Below are 17,664 nucleotides of genomic sequence, written 5' to 3' on the forward strand. Positions count from 1 at the left end.
GGTGCAACTTGGCGGAGACAGCCCTACCGACAAGACAAGAGTGAAACCACATATTTCTGGTGAAAAAGTTGCTGCCTTCTTCCTTCTGCCCTATTCCTTTAGTTAGGTTTAATGGCAAGCTTAGCCTTCCCACTGAGTTTTCTTCTCCCTTGAACTTGAAATCCTGGCTTTGCCACCTGTCACCTGTACGGCCTTGTGAAAGTCACAGAACCTCTCTGAACTTCAGTGTCCTTGTCCTTAAAATGAGACGGATAATACTCGATCTCCCTTGGTGGTTGTGAGATTCGAATGAGATATTTGGAAGCAGTTCGCAAATGGTAAAACACAACGTAGATGTCACGGTTATTGGGGGTGTTCTGCTGACTGCTTTTTCTTCTCTTTTCTCTCTCTCTCTCTCTCTCTCTCTGGATACGGTGCTCATGACCAATAGAGAGGCTGGGGAGGACAGCCACAGGTTAATGAACGCAAAAGAGTCAAAAGCCCCTGGTGAAACTGATCTGACAAGAGCTTTCTTCTCTGAGCAAGGACGATGCTACCTTTTGTCCCTTCATATACGAAGGGCCTTTTTTGTGCCAGAGCCTGTCCGAGGCCCTTAAGGTCTAGAGAGAGAAGACCTCCATTATCTCAAGGTATTCATGTCATCTGCTTTGTCATGTGTGTTAGATTATTTTTCCATTGGTAGCAAAAGATTTGCACACGTTCACCCGCGCTCTATCTCCTGGCCCCTAAACCATCTAGCTAAAGCCCTCATGGGAACAGTAAGACCCTCCCAGGTCTGTGACATCCTTAATCCTTGCCACACTCAATGTGGCAGCAACGTTTGATGGAACACCTCACTTCACGTGCAGTGCTACCCACACCAACGCATGTTTAACTTAACTCAATTGGAGTGGAGAGTGGGGTCTTTGACGAACAGAAATTTCAAGGCTTAATGAATTTTAATTCATCGAGCTTTCTTTTAGGAGTAATGCTTTTTGTTGTTGTTGTTGTTGTTGTTGATCTAGTTTTCAAAAACCTCTCCCTACTCCATGGTCTTGGAGGTTTGTTTTTGTTTTTGTTTTGTTTTGACATTTGGACCGGAAATGTGACTTGAATTAGCTTCTATGGCTGTGTGCAGGGGGGGGGGATCTAATGTCTTTTTTTCTCCAAAGGTGTATTTTTTTTTTTTTTTTTTTTTTTTAAGTAGAGGACACTTCCAAGATGGTAGGAAATGTGAATGTGTTGTAAGAAAGAAACAAACAGAACTGGGGAGAGATTCCAGGCAGTTCAGAAGAATAGGCCAGTCTCCAGGGTTTATTAAGATCCAAGGGGTAATCATGGGGGCTAATCCCTATCCTCAAGGAGCTCACTGTCTCAGTGTGACCACGTGATTATGACAGGTTTTCATAGGGGCGCCTGGGTGGCGCAGTCGGTTGGGCGTCCGACTTCAGCCAGGTCACGATCTCGCGGTCCGTGAGTTCGAGCCCCGCGTCGGGCTCTGGGCTGATGGCTCAGAGCCTGGAGCCTGTTTCCGATTCTGTGTCTCCCTCTCTCTCTGCCCCTCCCCCGTTCATGCTCTGTCTCTCTCTGTCCCAAGAATGAATAAACGTTGAAAAAAAATTAAAAAAAAAAAAATGACAGGTTTTCCTATATGGCCGGGAACCCCTCACCTTCATTAAAACTTTCACAGTTAACAAAGGATTCCTATATGTGCTTCTTCACAATGTATTCCTGACCACGTCTGTACCTGTAACTGGGATTCACAGAAGCTCAGGGACTCGCCCAAGGTAACACAGCTAGCGAGCACAGGGCCGGACGTAAAATCTGGGATGTTTTCTCAGCCTGGTGTTTTTTCAGCCACGCCGTCTCTCAGCTTGATCTCCACTTTCCAGTGGCTTTTATTATACAATGAAATCTGCTAAATCTGTTTCTGTCTCTCCATCTATCAGCCCTATTTGTCCTATTTGTCCAGCCACCAGTTTATCTGTCCGCGTATCTACCCATTGTCTATGCGTTCATCTGGAATGCAGTCAGCTGCCTATCCGCCTACCTATCTGGGAAGGTCGGGCGGGTGATGGCAGAGTACTGGGAGAGTGGGGGGAGGGGGCACCTGAATTCAGCCAGATCCCAAGCTCACCCCCAGCCAGTTGCCTAACATCATGCCAGTCACCTCGTGCGTTTGCAAATCAGTTTCCACGTCTGTAAAATGAGGTGTTTGGACTAAATGCTTTTTAAAATGTGGCCCCTTTCTAACTTGATTTTTCCGACTATTGTCTCTAATACTATTTTCTTTACTGATAAATAATTTACTTCACCTCTGTGCACCTTTTGTCTACAGCTTACCCTCATGCCCCTTCCCTGCTTCTTTGATTGCAAGCAATAAATACACAGCTCATAGTCACGCAGGCATGAGGCTGTTGGTTCACACAGTTCAAGTACCGGGTTGATCACAGAGTTGAAAGAAGTAATGGGTAGAAGCAGGGTCTCTGAACTGGAACTGGGGATTCTAAGTAGCCGTCCACATTTTATTCTGATTATCTGTTCCTGTTTATCCGTAGGTCCTACTCTTTTAAAGGAGGGCCTTTATCCACACTCTGGGAAATATGGCCCCTGTCAGCCCCCGATAAGCAGATCCGGCAGAAAAATTCTCATGTTGTATATACCATAATTGAAGGGGGAGGGTCTGACTGTCCTCTACCAGGGTTTTTGGTTGGGGGACAGGATGATGGTAGCCAAGGGCCCTTTAACCCATAACTCTAATGGAACTTTGTGGAATAGAAGAACATCTCTTCCCCCCCCCCAAAAAAAAATATATTGAACAGGCCCCCAAAATGTCCTTTACACGCGCTGATCCAATAATAAGGTATGGGTGGGCCAAAAACCAACTTGGAAAAGTTAAGGCCGAATAATGGTTAGGATCATGGGCCCTGGAAACAGTTCTCCTGGATGAATTCGAGGAAATTCACATTGACAAGCCAACGTGACCAAATTATATATCCTCTTTAGGAGAATAACATTACCTATGGCAACAAGTTATTGTGAGGGCCAAGGACAAAAATGAGGCTGTCTGTTACTACTGCCACAACTGCCCGTTTGAAGAGTGTCATAAATAATAGATTCTGAACTAAAATGATGCCTGCTGATGCCTGACCTAGAACTCCTCCCACCGTCCGTGATTTGGAAGGTAGCAGATGAAGCAAGACGGAAATGGAATGAGCAACATTGTGACGCTGGCATTTCTGGATCCTTGTCACAGGCCGGTGGCCAGCGTCCCCTCTTTATTTGGCCTCTTATTGCCCCGTGTCACAGAAGAGGGAACTGAGGCATAGAGTGATGAACGTCCGGCTGGGTCACACAGCCAGCTGGTGGTGGAGGCTCCGTTAGGGGCGTTGCTGATGGACGGACAGAAGCGTAAGCGGGGTTTCCTAGAGTCTCTGGCCAGACGGGACGAGCTTCGACGTCGTCTCTCTTCACTGTGCTTTGCCTCGTGTGCTGTTGGGCTCGCTGTGGGCGCCCTGTCTTTTCAGAGAACACGCGGACGGATGTCGACCGCGGCAGCTGATGGAGAAGAAAACAGCAAAAAGGTACGACTCAGACGCCAACACTTGTGGGCGAATTTACAGTTGTAGGGAAGAGAAACTTCCCAGGTAAATAACATTGTTACTGTGAATTAAATGCCTGGCTTTTATGCAACCTTGGGATTGATTTCTGCTACGAAGGAACAGCGAACGTAAACCTACTTCCGACTCGGTCCTTCTTAGTTTTTACCATCCAGGGATTTCAAAATCAGAAAGGCGTGTTAGGTCATCCACAGACCTGTCGCTCTTTGTTATTCAACCCTGCAGTCTGGCGGTCCGCTCCGAATTTCTGCAGGATGCCTCATCCTGTACCTGCCGCAGAGCCGTGACTCAGCCCTACTGAATAACTCCCTTTTCCCCCGTATGACATGTCAACTTCGTTTCATTGCTATGGCATGTTTCTTGCCCTGTGGCTGATAAACAAGGCAACCCAGGCAGGAAACCAAAGCAAATTCCCTACTTCTGATTCAAAGCGGGAGGTCTGCCAGCATAGACCTGGAAGAAACGCTCCCTTACCTTGCCCAGTCCCCTGAGGAAGCTGGTTTTCTCTTCCTTAGCCTCCATCCCTCCTCTCGTTCCTGGCCCCCCCCCCCCCCCCCCCCCCCCCGTCTCCCCAGGAGAGGATCACAAAACCCTGGAGCTCTTTTTACTTGAAAAATAAATCCAGGAGCAAGACCTTTTACGTTACGTTTATCAAAAGGGAGGATGTTCGTCTCATGACTCCTTTAAAATGAAGCATTTGTGTCTGAGAGGTTTGAAGTGACTGGTGTCTGTAGGACCGGGATCCACGCTAGGATTCTCTGACTACGTCACAGCCGGGTGGCCACGCGAAAGTCTGGGCTCAGAGAGATAGCACGGTGTCATGGGTGCAAAAAAGAAAGGCTTTGGGGTTTCCGAGCTTCGCTTTTGTTATCTAAAAATGGGGATTAAAAAACTTTCTTTTTGGGGCGCCTGGGTGGCCCTGTCGGTTGGACTTCTGACGGCTCAGGTCATGATCTCACGGTTCGTGGGTTCGAGCCCCGCGTCGGGCTCTGTGCTGACAGCTCGGAGCCTGGAGCCTGCTTCGGATTCTGTTTCTCCCTCTCTCTGTCTGCCCCTCCCCTGCTCACACTCTGTCTTCTGTGTGTGTCTCTCTCTCTCAAAATAAATAAACACTAAAAAAAAAAAACTTTCTTTGGGGTATTGTTGGTAAGAATGAAATGAGAGTACACATCAACCACATGTGAAGTTATATCCCAGATCGGCGTGATGGTAACTTTTCTCATGGACATGCTGTGTCGCGTTCACCGTGATACTGGTTTCTGCCTTAATTGTTTCAAATGACAAAACAGAGCTAATTATAGTTGCCACTAAATCATGTTTTAAAAAGATTGAACTAGTGAAAGTACAAATTCATAGAACTTTTCCAGAGGCAATTTAGTATTATCTATCAAATAAATATATATGTGTATATGTGTATATGTATATATTTTAATAGAATTTTACTCTAGGAATTTGTTAGGAGAGTAGGCAGATGTCATTCATAAGTATGGTAATCATGACATGGTTGACAATATGAAAATTTACAAACAACCTATAAATTCTACATAGGAGACTGGTTAGGTAAATTATTATACATCTCTACAGAGGAATACCGTCTAGGTAGCCATTAAAATCATTTATTCTTACGGGAAATATTCATTTGTGTATCATTAAGTGAAAATTGCAAAGAGTAAACTGGGGTACACTGTTATTGTTAATAAATAAGAAAAGGACGTATATACAACGGAAAGAAAAAAAAAAAAAAGGAGGGTTCATACCGAAACATTAATCATACTTTTCTTTGGCTGGAATCCAAGTGATTTTTGTTGTCTTCCTTTGTGTTTTCTGTATTTTACAAATTTCTTGTACCCCATATACTTTATCTCTTTAATTAGAAAAAAACCATGATTTTAAAATATGGCCACTGAACTCATCACGTTTTCAAATGAGCGTTAAGTTTAATTAAGTTTAAAATGCTTCAGAGAGGGGGCACCTGGGTGGCTTAGTCGGTTGGGCTTCTGACCTCGGCTCAGGTCATGATCTCACAGTTCATGGGTTCGAGCCCCGTATCGGGCTCTGTGCTGACAGCTCAGAGCCTGGAGCCTGCTTCCGATTCTGTGTCTCCTCCTCTCTGTCCTTCCCATGCTCTGTCTCTCTCTGTCTCTCAATAGTAAGTAAATGTTAACACAATTTTTTTTTAAGGCTTCAGAGAGACTTTGAAAGAACTTATAAATGTGTACATAGAAACAAAGCTGAGAAGAAACACCTCAAAATGTGCACAACATGACTTCTGTGTGGTGGTTTAGGCAGTCATTTTATTATTGATCTTCTATTTTGCTGAATTTTCAAAATTTCTACAGTCTACATGTATTACTTTTATGAACAGGGAAAATGCTATCAGAGTATCTGAAAAATGGGATAATTATTATTTACTAAGAGTAATATTTTCTCAGTGCCTTCTGTGATTTCTGGTTGATTTGAGCTTTTTTTTTTTTTTTTTCCTCCTTTACTGAATTTAGTTTATCTTGCAAGTAAATAAACCGACTCAGAGGCAGCCCGTTTGTCAGTTTCAAGATGTCTAATTTGAAAAAAAATCTAATTTCTTTTCTTCTTAAAATCTCTCATTCATATATCAGGGAGACTTTAATTTGTAGCATCAAGTTATTCAAAGCCCAAGTCCTAAGCTGCTGGAGGGAAGACAGTTCCCAAGCACGGCCAGCTGAATCTGAGGAAAGCCTGAAAATCTTCCGGGCGAGTCTGGCCTCACAGGATTGTCAGCCTGATTTTAGATCAAAGGGGCTCAGATAAACGCATTAACTTTCGACTACTTCTCCTCCAAGCCTCAGATCCCCTGGACGCTTGCCCATTTGGGCTGAGACCTGTAGGCGGCTGTTTTTGGAGCAAGGGTGTCTTGAGGTCGCAGCTAACGCACAGATTTCCATGTCTGGTAAAACAACCAGCATGTGTTTACCAACATGAATGGTATTTTTCAAGGTCAACGCTGGGTTCCTAGCAAATGGAAAAAATAATTGGTATGCAGGATAGAAAAAAAGCCAAGAAAGTTGTAGGCCTATTGTTAAAGCCCTCTGTACAGCACACAATTTTAGGGAGGCCTCTCGCGGGCCAGTCTGCATGTGCACTCCACCCTCTCGCCCACAGATTGGATCTCACCCTGGACATATACAGGGGAACGAAGTTGGGACATGATTACGTTTTTCCCCATCTTTTGCCCTCTTCTTAAAGGGTCACGGTCATTTTGGTATTGGATAAGAGCTCTTATTGACAAGTACGAACAAGGCTGACATGTGCTTAAATACCATCGCAGGTAAGAAAAGGAAAAACGACAAAACTAGCAACGTATTTCTTTCCTGCATCCGTGCGCAGGCCCCACTTAACCCCGCTTTCAGAGACGCCCTTATGGGATGCAAACCTAACTACTGTTCCCCCTTCAAACCTGCTTCTCTCTGGGACAGGACCTGAGCTCCTTGGTGTAGCATTTGGGGGTCTTAGCATATCTCTTTTTAGCCACCTCTACCCCTCGCACTTCAAACCCAAACTTCCTGTCATGTCCTGGACCCCAGGAGGGTAGGTCCATAAATGGCAGGACCCAGAACACGGTGAAACAGCAGGCCCTTGTTCACAACAAAAATTCAAGGATAAGATTAAAAATTTCAAGGGGCGCCTGGGTGGCTCAGTCGGTTAAGCGTCCAACTTCGGCTCAGGTCCTGATCTCGCCGTTTGTGAGTTTGAGCCCCAAGTCGGGCTCTGTGCTGACAGCTCAGAGCCTGGAGCCTGCTTCGAATTCTGTGTCTCCCCCTCTCTCTCCCCTTCCCCTGCTCGTGCTCTCTCTGTCTCTGTCTCTTTCAAAAATAAATAAACATTTAAAAAAAAAAAAAATGAAGAATTTCAAAATGGCGGCCACAGAGCATTAAGCCCCAAGTACAAGGCCCGTGTGACTTTTTGGGTCAAATGCCCATGAAGTCACCCTAACCTGCGGCACGTTTTCACCTCAGTTTCCTCGCTCCTATGGTGTGTGGCCTGGAGTGTCCTATCTATTGTCTGCTTCCATCATCTTCCCTCCTCCTTATTCTTTAAGATTCACTTGGCTTGGGTATCTGTGCCAAAGAGTCTCCCAAACTTCCCTCCCACAACCCCGCACCCACAAGTTGGGGTGGGTATTCCTCTTGGGAGCACCTTTTAGACCAGTGATTCCCAAAGGCTGAGCCGGCAACCACCTACTGTATATGTACCTGGGGCGGTTGTGAACATGGATCTGAATCTCAGGGAGAGGAGCTTAGGCATCTGCCCTTTGAGAGTTCCAGAATGGATATGCACGCACACTGAAGCTTGAGAACGAATGCCCCTTGCCCAGTGTCCTTGCCAAGCCTGTGCTCAGTTCCCTTGTTTCCTTAACATCTGGCCCTACGTACACGTGGTTCCTTGTTTGCTGGACGGAGCTAACTGTTCCCATTTCAGGTCTGTCTTCTTTCCTCTCGTGCTTCTCACTGGCTCCCGGGTCCTCAGAGCCTCTCCTCCTTTCCCTCCAGAGTTAATGCAGCTCCACGTGGCCTCTCTGGCTGGCCCCGGGCCCCAGGAGTGACCCGTGGGGTTGGCACTTTCTAGACGGAGCTGCCAGGTGGTAACGTGGTAAGTGCCCGGCCTCCATGATTGCGAACCCCCAAGGGAGACCCTAAGTGTTTGCTTCTTGAGGACCTCCAGCTGGAGGAGAGAGAGAGAGAGAGAGAGGGATGACCCTCTCTCCACAGAGGTGCGCATGTGAGAGCATCTCATTTTCTCTGTGGTCAGGGGCCCTCGTGTGAGACCTCAGGCGGTCTGCAGGCCGAGGAGACTACAGATGGCACCACCAGGCCCCAAATGGCCGGCGTGTTGAGAGGCAGCAGTGAGCTTGTCTGTGGACGGGTTTTCTCCGGTCCCAGCCCAGATGTTGGGAGCGCTGATCACAGAGGAGCTGTGCACAAGGCCTGACAGAGCTCCCGTCCCTGTGCCTCAAGCCTGAGCTTGCAGAGGAGGGCCCAGACACTGGAGAGATGTGGATGACAGACCACCCCAGCCCTGAGACTCAACACAAGGCACTGGATGTTTCTTTTGCAGGAAGGGGGAAGCAATGCCTGGGGGTGGTGCGTGAGCAAAGGAAACAACGGCCTGAGGTGGCCTCCCCGCTGGACTGGGGGCACGAGCTGTCCGTGTGTCCCCCATGCTGGGCTCACCTCAGCTCGGCCCAGAGGTCTCGGCCGGCCACACTCTCAAGACCACCCCGGGGCCTCCGAGATCCGTGAGCCCCACAATGAGCAAGCCAGCTCCAGGCCTTGGGTCTCCCCGTCGCCCTCCCTCGAGGCATCTGGGGCACGATGACACCAGCTTCCCTCGGCCCTGTTTTGAGGCCTGTCTACCAGGAGCTGGAAGACCGCCTCAGGAAAACTTGGCCCTCTCTCTCCTGTTTTGATTAGCGTTTTTGCTTTGTTTAACAAATATCTCGCGGCTGTTGTTTCAAAAATTAGTTTTTTCTCGTTCGGGGCATCGTCAAATCTGGATCCCGTGCCAGCCAAACTAGGCAAAAATTTCTAGGCCTCCAGGAAGCTGTTCCAGAGAGGGGAGCCCTGTGGTTCCCACAGCGTGAAGGAGGACAGGTCACCCCACGGACCATTAAGCAATTGTCTGGGAGCCAGTTGTCTGCTGGTCTGTGAATAGTTGCCTGAGCAAGCAGATGTCTCGCGGATCATGAGGTAATTGGGGCCACGATACCCAGTGCTTCAGCCGCACGATGTCTCCGTCTCCCCTTGAAATTTTCCTTAATCGTCATCATCATCCTCACTCGCTGTACGAGCTTAAAGGTACTGAGTGCTTAGTATGTGCAAGGCCCGGTCTTCAGCTTCTCCTTAACGAGTCTCATCGTTTCCCATCATACCCCTGAAGTGTCGCAGTTATAACCCCTTTTACAGATGGAGTGATTGAGCCTCCGAGGTGCAAGTGTCCTGTCCGAGGTCGGACGGATATCAGGATTCAAACATCCCACGTGTCCTAGCCATAGTGAGCCTCTGCGGATACGATTCTCTCCAAGTGCAACCTGGTCCGAGGACCGCTTCCGCTTTGTAGCCTCCCGTTAGCAGGCGGCGCTCGCAGTTCTCTGCAGCACCTGCCACATGCATTTATATTTCTGTCTACCTGTGGTATAATAATAAAAAAAAAATGTATATTTTGCCTTTGTCCCTGGTTCCTGGCACAGAGTTCTCAAAACCCTTGGGATTTCCTGAGTGATAGGAATGTTATTTATTTATTTATTTTTCTGTTTATTTATATTTTTGAGAGAGAGAGGGGCAGAGAATGAGTGGGGGAGGAGCAGAGAGAGAGGGGGACACAGGATCCAAAACAGGCTCCAGGCTCTGAGCTGTCAGCGCAGAGCCCGATGCGGGGCTCAAACTCACAAGCTGTGAGAGCATGACCTGAGCCAAAGGTGGACACTTAACTGACTGAGCCACCCAGGCGCCCCAGGAATGTTATTTATAAAGGTCCCTTTGACCATACCTGAGCTTATGCTAATGAGGTGACTCCTGAGGGCTCCCAGAGGAACCAAACACGTGATTACAGGGTAGGAACTGTCAGTCCCACCCCACCTCATCCTCGATCTCCAGAGAGGGGGGAGGGACTGGGGATTGAGTTCAATCACCAACGGCCAATGCCATTAATCATTAATCAGCGATGCCTACTTATTGAAGCCTCCATTATAAAATCTAAAGGACAAGGACAGAGGAGCCTCTGAGTCGGCAAACACACTCATGTGCCAGGAGGGTGGTGCGCCCCAACTCCACGGAGAAAGAGGCTCCTGCGCTGGGGACCTTTCCACATCTTGCCCTATGTACTGCTTCACCTGGCTGTTCGTTTTTACCCTGTGTGATAAACTGTATTCTAAGTAGAGTGCTTTTCTTTTTTGTTTTTTGGGGGGCTTTTTTGTGATGTTTGTTTATATATGACAGAGAGAGCACGAGTGGGGAAGGGACAGAGAGAGGGAGGGAGAGAGAGAGAGAGAGAGAGAGAGAGAGAATCCCAAGCAGGCTCGGTGCTGTCAGTGCGGAGCCCAAAGCTGGGCTTGAACTCATGAACCGTGAGATTGTGATCTGAGCCCAAGTCGGATGCTTAACGACTGAGCCACCCAGGCACCCCAGTGCTTTTCTGGTTCTGTGAGTCCTTCCAGTGAATTGCTGAGCCTGAGGGCAGGTGGCAGGAAGCACTGACCTTGTAGTCAGCCGGCGGAGGTACACATAGCCCCGGGACCCCGCGAACAGCCAGTGTCCGATATGGGGGCAGGATCGTGGGGTCAGTTGGTGTCGGAATTGGTTTGAGCTGTGGGTCACCCAGCTTGTGCCAGAGGATTGGAGAGTGGCTGGTGTGGAAGAGCTACCCCAACCCCCCACCGGCCAGTGAGACTTGTAGGTCTGGGGAGGGGCTCGTGTCGCTGGTTAAACAACACGGCGGGGGCGGGGAGGGGGGCTGCAATGCGTTGCCTGATCAGCGTGGCTCACTCCTCCACCTGCAACTTCAGACTCTCAACCCCCAGCGGGAGCTTCCGGAACCTCTCTTCACCTTCAGGTGTTGAGACAGATATTCACTGGGTTGGTTACAGCGAGCCCGACCTTCAAGTGACGGGGAGTAGTAAGTTTCAGCGCCAGGGTCACACTGATACTTGGTGACAGAGCAAGGACCGGGCTTCCCAGGCTCATGACTGACACACCTCTACCTCACCATGTTTCAGCTTTCCAAAGTATCCTTCCTGATCCAATACCACAATTCTCTGGGGCCAAAATGCAAAATGAAGTCACCGTGAAGCTGCCGTTGACTCACTACGGGCCCCTGGTTTCCAGGTCGGTGTCACTTCCACTCCAAAATAGTCCAAACTGGACTATTTTCCATCAGGGGGTGTGAATGGCCCTTAGGTCTCAGCTTCCTCCCCTCCCCCACCAGATGTTGTGAATCATAGGCCTATGAATCTCAAGGCCTCCGTCCAAGAAAGACGCAGGAGCTAAAGGCAGGTGGGGAGGGGGAAGATCCCGGAAAGTCCCCACTACTGTCAGCAGCTTCCATGGCAGGGAGGATTCACCGGGCTGGCTGGGTCCGGAGCTTAGAGGCCAACTGAGAATCTGTCATCAGCTCCCTCTTGTTCCAGAAACGGCTTCTTCAAAGGGGTCTGCAGCGGCGGTGGGGAGGCCTGCTCAGAGTCTCTGGGATTGTTGGAAGGTGGAAGGAGGAGAGGAAGGTGGGGAGGACGCCTGGAGCCCTGCCACCCGAGTGAGGCCGGTGACAGGAAGAATCTATCAATCTTGTGTGCAGAGCCAAATATGGTGCTGGGGCTCAATAGGTAATAAACAATGGTCACATTGCGGGCTCGACAAGGAGAGACATTACAGATGAGAGCCAGGGGCAGCCTGACGTCACTGTGTGCGGCCGAGCCGGCTGGCTCACCCTGGGCTGCAGAAATTCCATATTTGTCCTTTTTGAGCCCACACGTGCTTTCTTCTCCATGTGCTCAGAGCAGGAAGGGGAAACTGAGGCCCGTGTGTCGCTTGGGAGAGGTATCCCCGGGGGTGTGGTAGGAATGGAGCCTGTCTTATATCATGACTTGCTTTTGGCAGTCTTGTCCACATGCAGCCAGGCTCTTAGTGGCAACGGCAAGAGATCCATGAGTGGAAATCACCAGAACTGGCACTTCAAAAAATTTATTATTATTGTTTTTAATGTTTGTCTATTTTTGAGAGACAGAGACAGAGCACACGTGGGGAAGGAACAAAGAGAGAGGGAGTCGCAGAATCCCAAGCAGGCCCCAGGCTCCCAGCTGTCAGCACAGAGCCCGACACGGGGCTCGAACCCACGGACCACGAGATCATGACCCTAGCCGAAGTCGGCGCTTAACCGACTGAGCCACCCGGGCATCCTGAACTGGTACGTTTGTTAATGAAAATGGTTTAAGCAGACATTAAAGTGTGAGTTTTAGATACTCTAGGACCGGTTTGTTGGGGGGTGGGGGGGGGGGGACACGCGGACACCTAAGGCTGGCCGCTTCTCAGAGCGCCGAAGACAGTCTAGCTGGAGACCAGCTCTCACACGTACAGATCTGAGAGCAGGGCACGGTGTTTTCCCATCCAGGCCAAACAGTTGGCGCGCATAAGGGCAGTGGGGCCAGGAAACACCCACGCTCTCTTCCTGCACATCACGAATAAGGTGGCACATATTCCTTTCCCTGTGCCTGTCTGTATTCAGGTTTTCTTAACAATGAGATTTCTCTGGAGCGCGTGTCCTATATAACCGCGGAGACGAGTAGCTGACGAGGGAGGTAGTGTCGACTCGCACAGGATTCTGAGCCAGAAAGTCCTGGCTCTGTGTCTTAGAACCCCAGCCGTGCCCATCACCAGCTGTGAGACCTTAGGGTGTTCACCTCACTCCCCATAAAAATGGGGCGATCTCTTCCTCTCTGCAGGGTTTTCGGGAGAGGCAGAAAGAGCCCTCCAAAAGGGCCGAGCGTGGTAGGTTCTCAGGAAATGGAATGAATTCGGGTTCTCCTAAACCGAAATCATAAACTACCTGTAGGTTGTCATTGGCTAGAAACCCTCCTCACTCCTGCTTAGAGCTCTGGAGAACAGGCTGTGGCTTTAAAAATGCAGATGCCTTCTGCAGAAGAGGAAAGGCTGTGCGAGGAAAGCCAAAGGGCACCGTGTCCTACCTGGCACGACTCTGTCTGCACCCTGATGCCTGCCTTGTTGGTCCCAGAATGCTAAGCAGGGACCCGGACGAGGGCTTCTGTGGTTGTGGGCCCAACCGTAAGGCCATAATACATCACCATTCTTTCCCCAATGGTCATCCCCAGGGAAAATGCACGTAAGCCTCAGAAAGCCTTCAAGGGGGTCAGCAGCACAAGGTGTGGGAACGGGAGGTGGGGGTGGGGAAGATACAGTTCCCGGGCTGCCCGGAAGCGACGGGCTCTCTGGAGTGTGGTGCTGATGGCAATATGGCCGCCACACTTGGCGCCGGAAGCGATGGTCGCCATATGCATTTTATGCCGTCATGTTGATTAGACCCGCTCCTGTTTGCTCTCTGCAAATACTGCCTGAATGGAAAATTAGGAGAGCCACGTGCATTTGCTTCATATTGTCCAGGATGGAAAACTCCGGCCCTTTGTGCCAGAAGGAAAATATCTGAGAGGCTATTGGTCTAAGTTTGTTTGTTTTTTTAATGTTTATTTATTTACTTTTGAGAGAGAGAGCGCGCACAAGTGGGGGAGGGACAGAGAGACAGAGAGGGAGACACAAAATCCAAAGCACGCTCCAGGCTCTGAGCTGTCAGCACAGAGCCCAACACGGGGCTTGACTTACAAACCGTGAGATCAGGATCTGAGTGGAAGTCAGACACTTAACCGACTGAGCCCCCTGGGCGCCCCAATGGGGTCTGAGCTTTCAATGTCACGGAGAGAGAATGCGCCAGAGCGGCATGAACGCTGATGGACCAAAATGGTGAGGAAAATGGGGTGAAAATGGGAAATAAATTAAGATGCCTGAGAGGCAAGCCATCACTAACACCAGAGAAGGATTAAACCCCAAATACTACTTATGAGTTTTATGTGTAAGTTGGCAATTCATATTAGTCCCACAGAGAAGCTACATTAAGAATAGTGGATTAAATAAATAAAGAAAGAATAATGGCAGACTGTGGCGATTGTCATTTGTCACCCATAGTGCTCCACGTTTCCACTCGGTGGCAACAGAACCAGTGATCTAAATATTAGCAAGTGGAACACACAATAAACATTTAGTTATATATTATTATCCCTGTAAAGTCATTACCACAGAAATAAAAACTGTTTTTTATTTTAACTATTAATATTCATCAAATGTTAATGAAAATACCTAACAAATAATTATGAAAAACACATGGTTTAAGTAATAAAGATGAAAGAGATGATAATCGTTGTGAATATTTAATCGGCAAAATAAAGAACATACCATTAATAAGACTTAATTATGTCATTAAATATTTAACTTTACTTTCACTACTAAATTTTGTTTGCACTTGGCATATTTCAAATGCAAAAAGCTTTTCAATAAGATTTGTGCTTTCAGCAACATCAAATGCCAGCACGTCTAAGTTTGACTTACTGTCTTCATCAAATTGGTCAAACATCATTTTATTTATCATTAAGTGAAATGAACGACGCTCTTGGCGTTTACTACAAGTTATGCTTTATACAAAAGAGGGGTTTAATAATCGATTCTAGGTTACAGCCACAAAAACAGTGTTTTCTAGGGGTGAGGAAAAATAATTGCTTTTCTTTTAGTTTTTTTGTTTGTTTGTTTTTGTTTTTTTTTGTTTGTTTGGTTTTTTTGTTTTTTGGAGTGTCACACTACTTTGTGCATTCCCTACCGTTTGCATAGACAAATGCAGATCTGATTCTGCCTTGGCTTGCTAGAGAATGGATCCTACAGCAGCCACCAATAGACCCACGCATTTCCTCGGAACTGGTCCCTTAGAACTCCTGTTTCCCGAAACACGCTTACAAGTAACAGAGAGTATGATAGGTTTCTGGTGCCGCTGAAGGCACTGGGAACTCCCGCCCTCCCCCTGGCATGAAGTGACAGCCTCCTCTCCGTCGCCCAGTGCAGGGCTTGGCCTTATCGCTCAGTGGGCACAGCCAGACCACGCGCACAGCATAGGGACACAGCCGGCCCTGCTCGTCACGGCCAACTACGTGCATCTCTTCACATTCTGTGTTCAGCGGCATCACACTGGTGGCTGGAAATCAGCCGTGAAACGTTTACACCAAAGAAATGGGCAAATGCTACCCTGGGCTCCACCGCGCCCCCCACCCTAGAGGGCCCGTTAAACGTTTACTAGCGCATCCCTGCGCGCACATGCAGGGACCTGGACGTGATGCCCGGCCGTCTCCTCCTGTGCCCTTTCCCTATCTGGGCCTCTGATGACCCGAAGCTCAAACACTGTGTGATCGCCAGCAGGGCGGGGCACCAGGCACCCGCCTCAGGCAGCTCTCACTGTGCGGTGTGGCCTTTCTCCCCCGGCCTCTGAGTCTCCTGACCAACTTTTCTTCCTGGTCAGGCAGCTGAGGCAGGGGCGTAAACGGCCTTGGCAGGCTTTTCCTTCGCTGACTAGAACATAAAGAGCTCTTTGTTGGGAGAGGAAGGCCAATCCTTTCATGGAAGTCTCTAGCTATGTTTGCTGCTCAGTCAGTACCTCAAGTTGGGCCCTGAGGGCCAAGCAGGAAGCTGGACGAGAGGCAAGGGACCCACTGTCCCAGTTGGCCCAGGACTGAGGGCCTTACTGATACTAAAACTAAGGGTAGTTCCAGACGACCCTAGCTGGTTGGTCACCCTCAGGGCGTCTCCCATCATTTCTCTCTCTCTGAGGCTGGACGCCGGGTGACATCAGGAGGCCCAGATCTTTGGAAAGGCCCCTTCCTCCTCTGATGGCTGCCGGCAAGAACAGGAGAAAGCAGGGAAGAAAGCAGAATTCCTGAGGGGAGATGCAGTGTTTCCATCCTGGGGCATAAATGAAGGTCGTGAGCTCAATCCGTCACCCATTAAGGACCCCAGTTACCTAATCTCCAGGGCGTGAGCCTCAGGTGCTGGGAGAGGCCTGCAGGGAGGCTGGTCTGGCCTCCCGCCTCCTGACTGTCAGGCCTGTGCAGGCCCATTGATATTCCAGGGCGGTCGGCAGCCTCAGAGTTTCCCAGCCCCCACAGACATGCTCTTCTGACTTTCCTTTCCAACTTGGCTGTCGGTACCTGACTGGCACACCGGTCCGGCCCTTGGGGGCAGCAGCCTGGCACGTCGGCCTGTCGATACTAGACAAACAGGCCCATCCTGACCCCCGCGGTGGCCTTCAGGGACGTGCTGGCCCTTTTCAGAGGAAACATTGGTGTCTGTGCAAAACTTCCAACTTTGAAAGAATGAATGGTGACCAGAATAGTAATGGGGCGAGTCGCCCGGACTCCTCGTGCTCAAACTTGTCTTAGAGTCGAGCCGTTTTTGATCGTCTCCCCGTTTTCCCATCTCTGCGGTGAGGTGGGCAGTCAGGCGGGCCCCAGGGCTGCTGGGCTGGGGGTGGTGTTGGGTGGTTCCCCTTACTCCTGAGGGGCTCTGTCCACATAGGGGGTGCTCGTGCAGAGGCTGGAATCTGTCTTGTTAGCCAGCGAGAAGCTGATTAACTGTCCCTAGAGATTCAGAGGCTGGGACGGGTGACTTTAGTCACCGCCTAAGGCCCGGCCACTCATCGGTTTTGCCTCCCTCCACCTGCCTGCCATTTGCCAGCCCTCTAAGGGTCTACTCAGGGACCACCCCTCCGAAGTCTCAGCAGCTCAGTCACAGGCTCCCTCTCCAGGCTCACCTGGCACTCAGTGCTTAAGTCTTTCATGGCCCTTGCTCATATCAACACTATTTTTTGTCCTCCTCGAGGACTTCTGGGCAGAAGGGAGCTTTTCGTATCATCTCTGCATTGATAACAGCGCCTTATACTCAGTAAATGCTCGATAAATGCCCACCGAGGGTTTTGAATGCTTGCAGGACTCCCTTTGAATCACAGCTCAAGGGATTACCTCTTCCGGGAAGCTTTTTTGGGTTAATCCAGGGTACCTTCACCTTTAAGTATGATCCCGACCCTCCCTTATGTTGGGAAGTAGTGAATATGGTGTAATTAGTCCTGATAGCTAATGTGAGTTAAGCACTCACAACATGCTAGGCGCTGTGGGAAGCACTTCACGTGCCTTTCTTTCCTTAAGTGACAACACCCCACTGAATTAAGTTCCGCTAACATGGTCCCCATTATCCAGATGATAAAGCGGAGGCACCGAGAGGTTAAGAAACTTACGTAAGTTGACTTATCTGGGAAGTGCTGAGGTCAGGATTGAACCCATCTCGTCTGGCTTTCGACTGGCTCGCTCACGATGTCCTACTCTCTCTGAGTTTTATATTTGGTTGCATATTGAATGAATGGTTGAAATCCCCAGGGTGGCATTTCTGTGATGAAACGTGCCTGCACAGTCCAACCGGCAGCCCCTTTTCCCGTGGGGCTG

The 17,664-nt window shown here is 49.3% G+C and overlaps 1 long non-coding RNA gene across 3 annotated transcripts in view; it reads left to right on the forward strand.

The window, feature by feature from the left end:
• LOC123576451 overlaps positions 1-12,393 on the forward strand; it is a 41,103-nt gene extending 28,710 nt beyond the window's left edge. The window contains exons 2-4 of one of the 3 annotated variants that reach the window (XR_006701405.1): positions 11,347-11,455; positions 11,758-11,949; positions 12,347-12,393. This is a non-coding gene — a long non-coding RNA (uncharacterized LOC123576451). The other 2 variants (XR_006701403.1, XR_006701404.1) reach the window with 2 other exon arrangements.
• Positions 12,394-17,664: the final 5,271 nt, after the last annotated feature.

Source organism: Leopardus geoffroyi, chromosome D2, assembly GCF_018350155.1.
Source record: "Leopardus geoffroyi isolate Oge1 chromosome D2, O.geoffroyi_Oge1_pat1.0, whole genome shotgun sequence".
NCBI lineage: Eukaryota > Metazoa > Chordata > Mammalia > Carnivora > Felidae > Leopardus > Leopardus geoffroyi.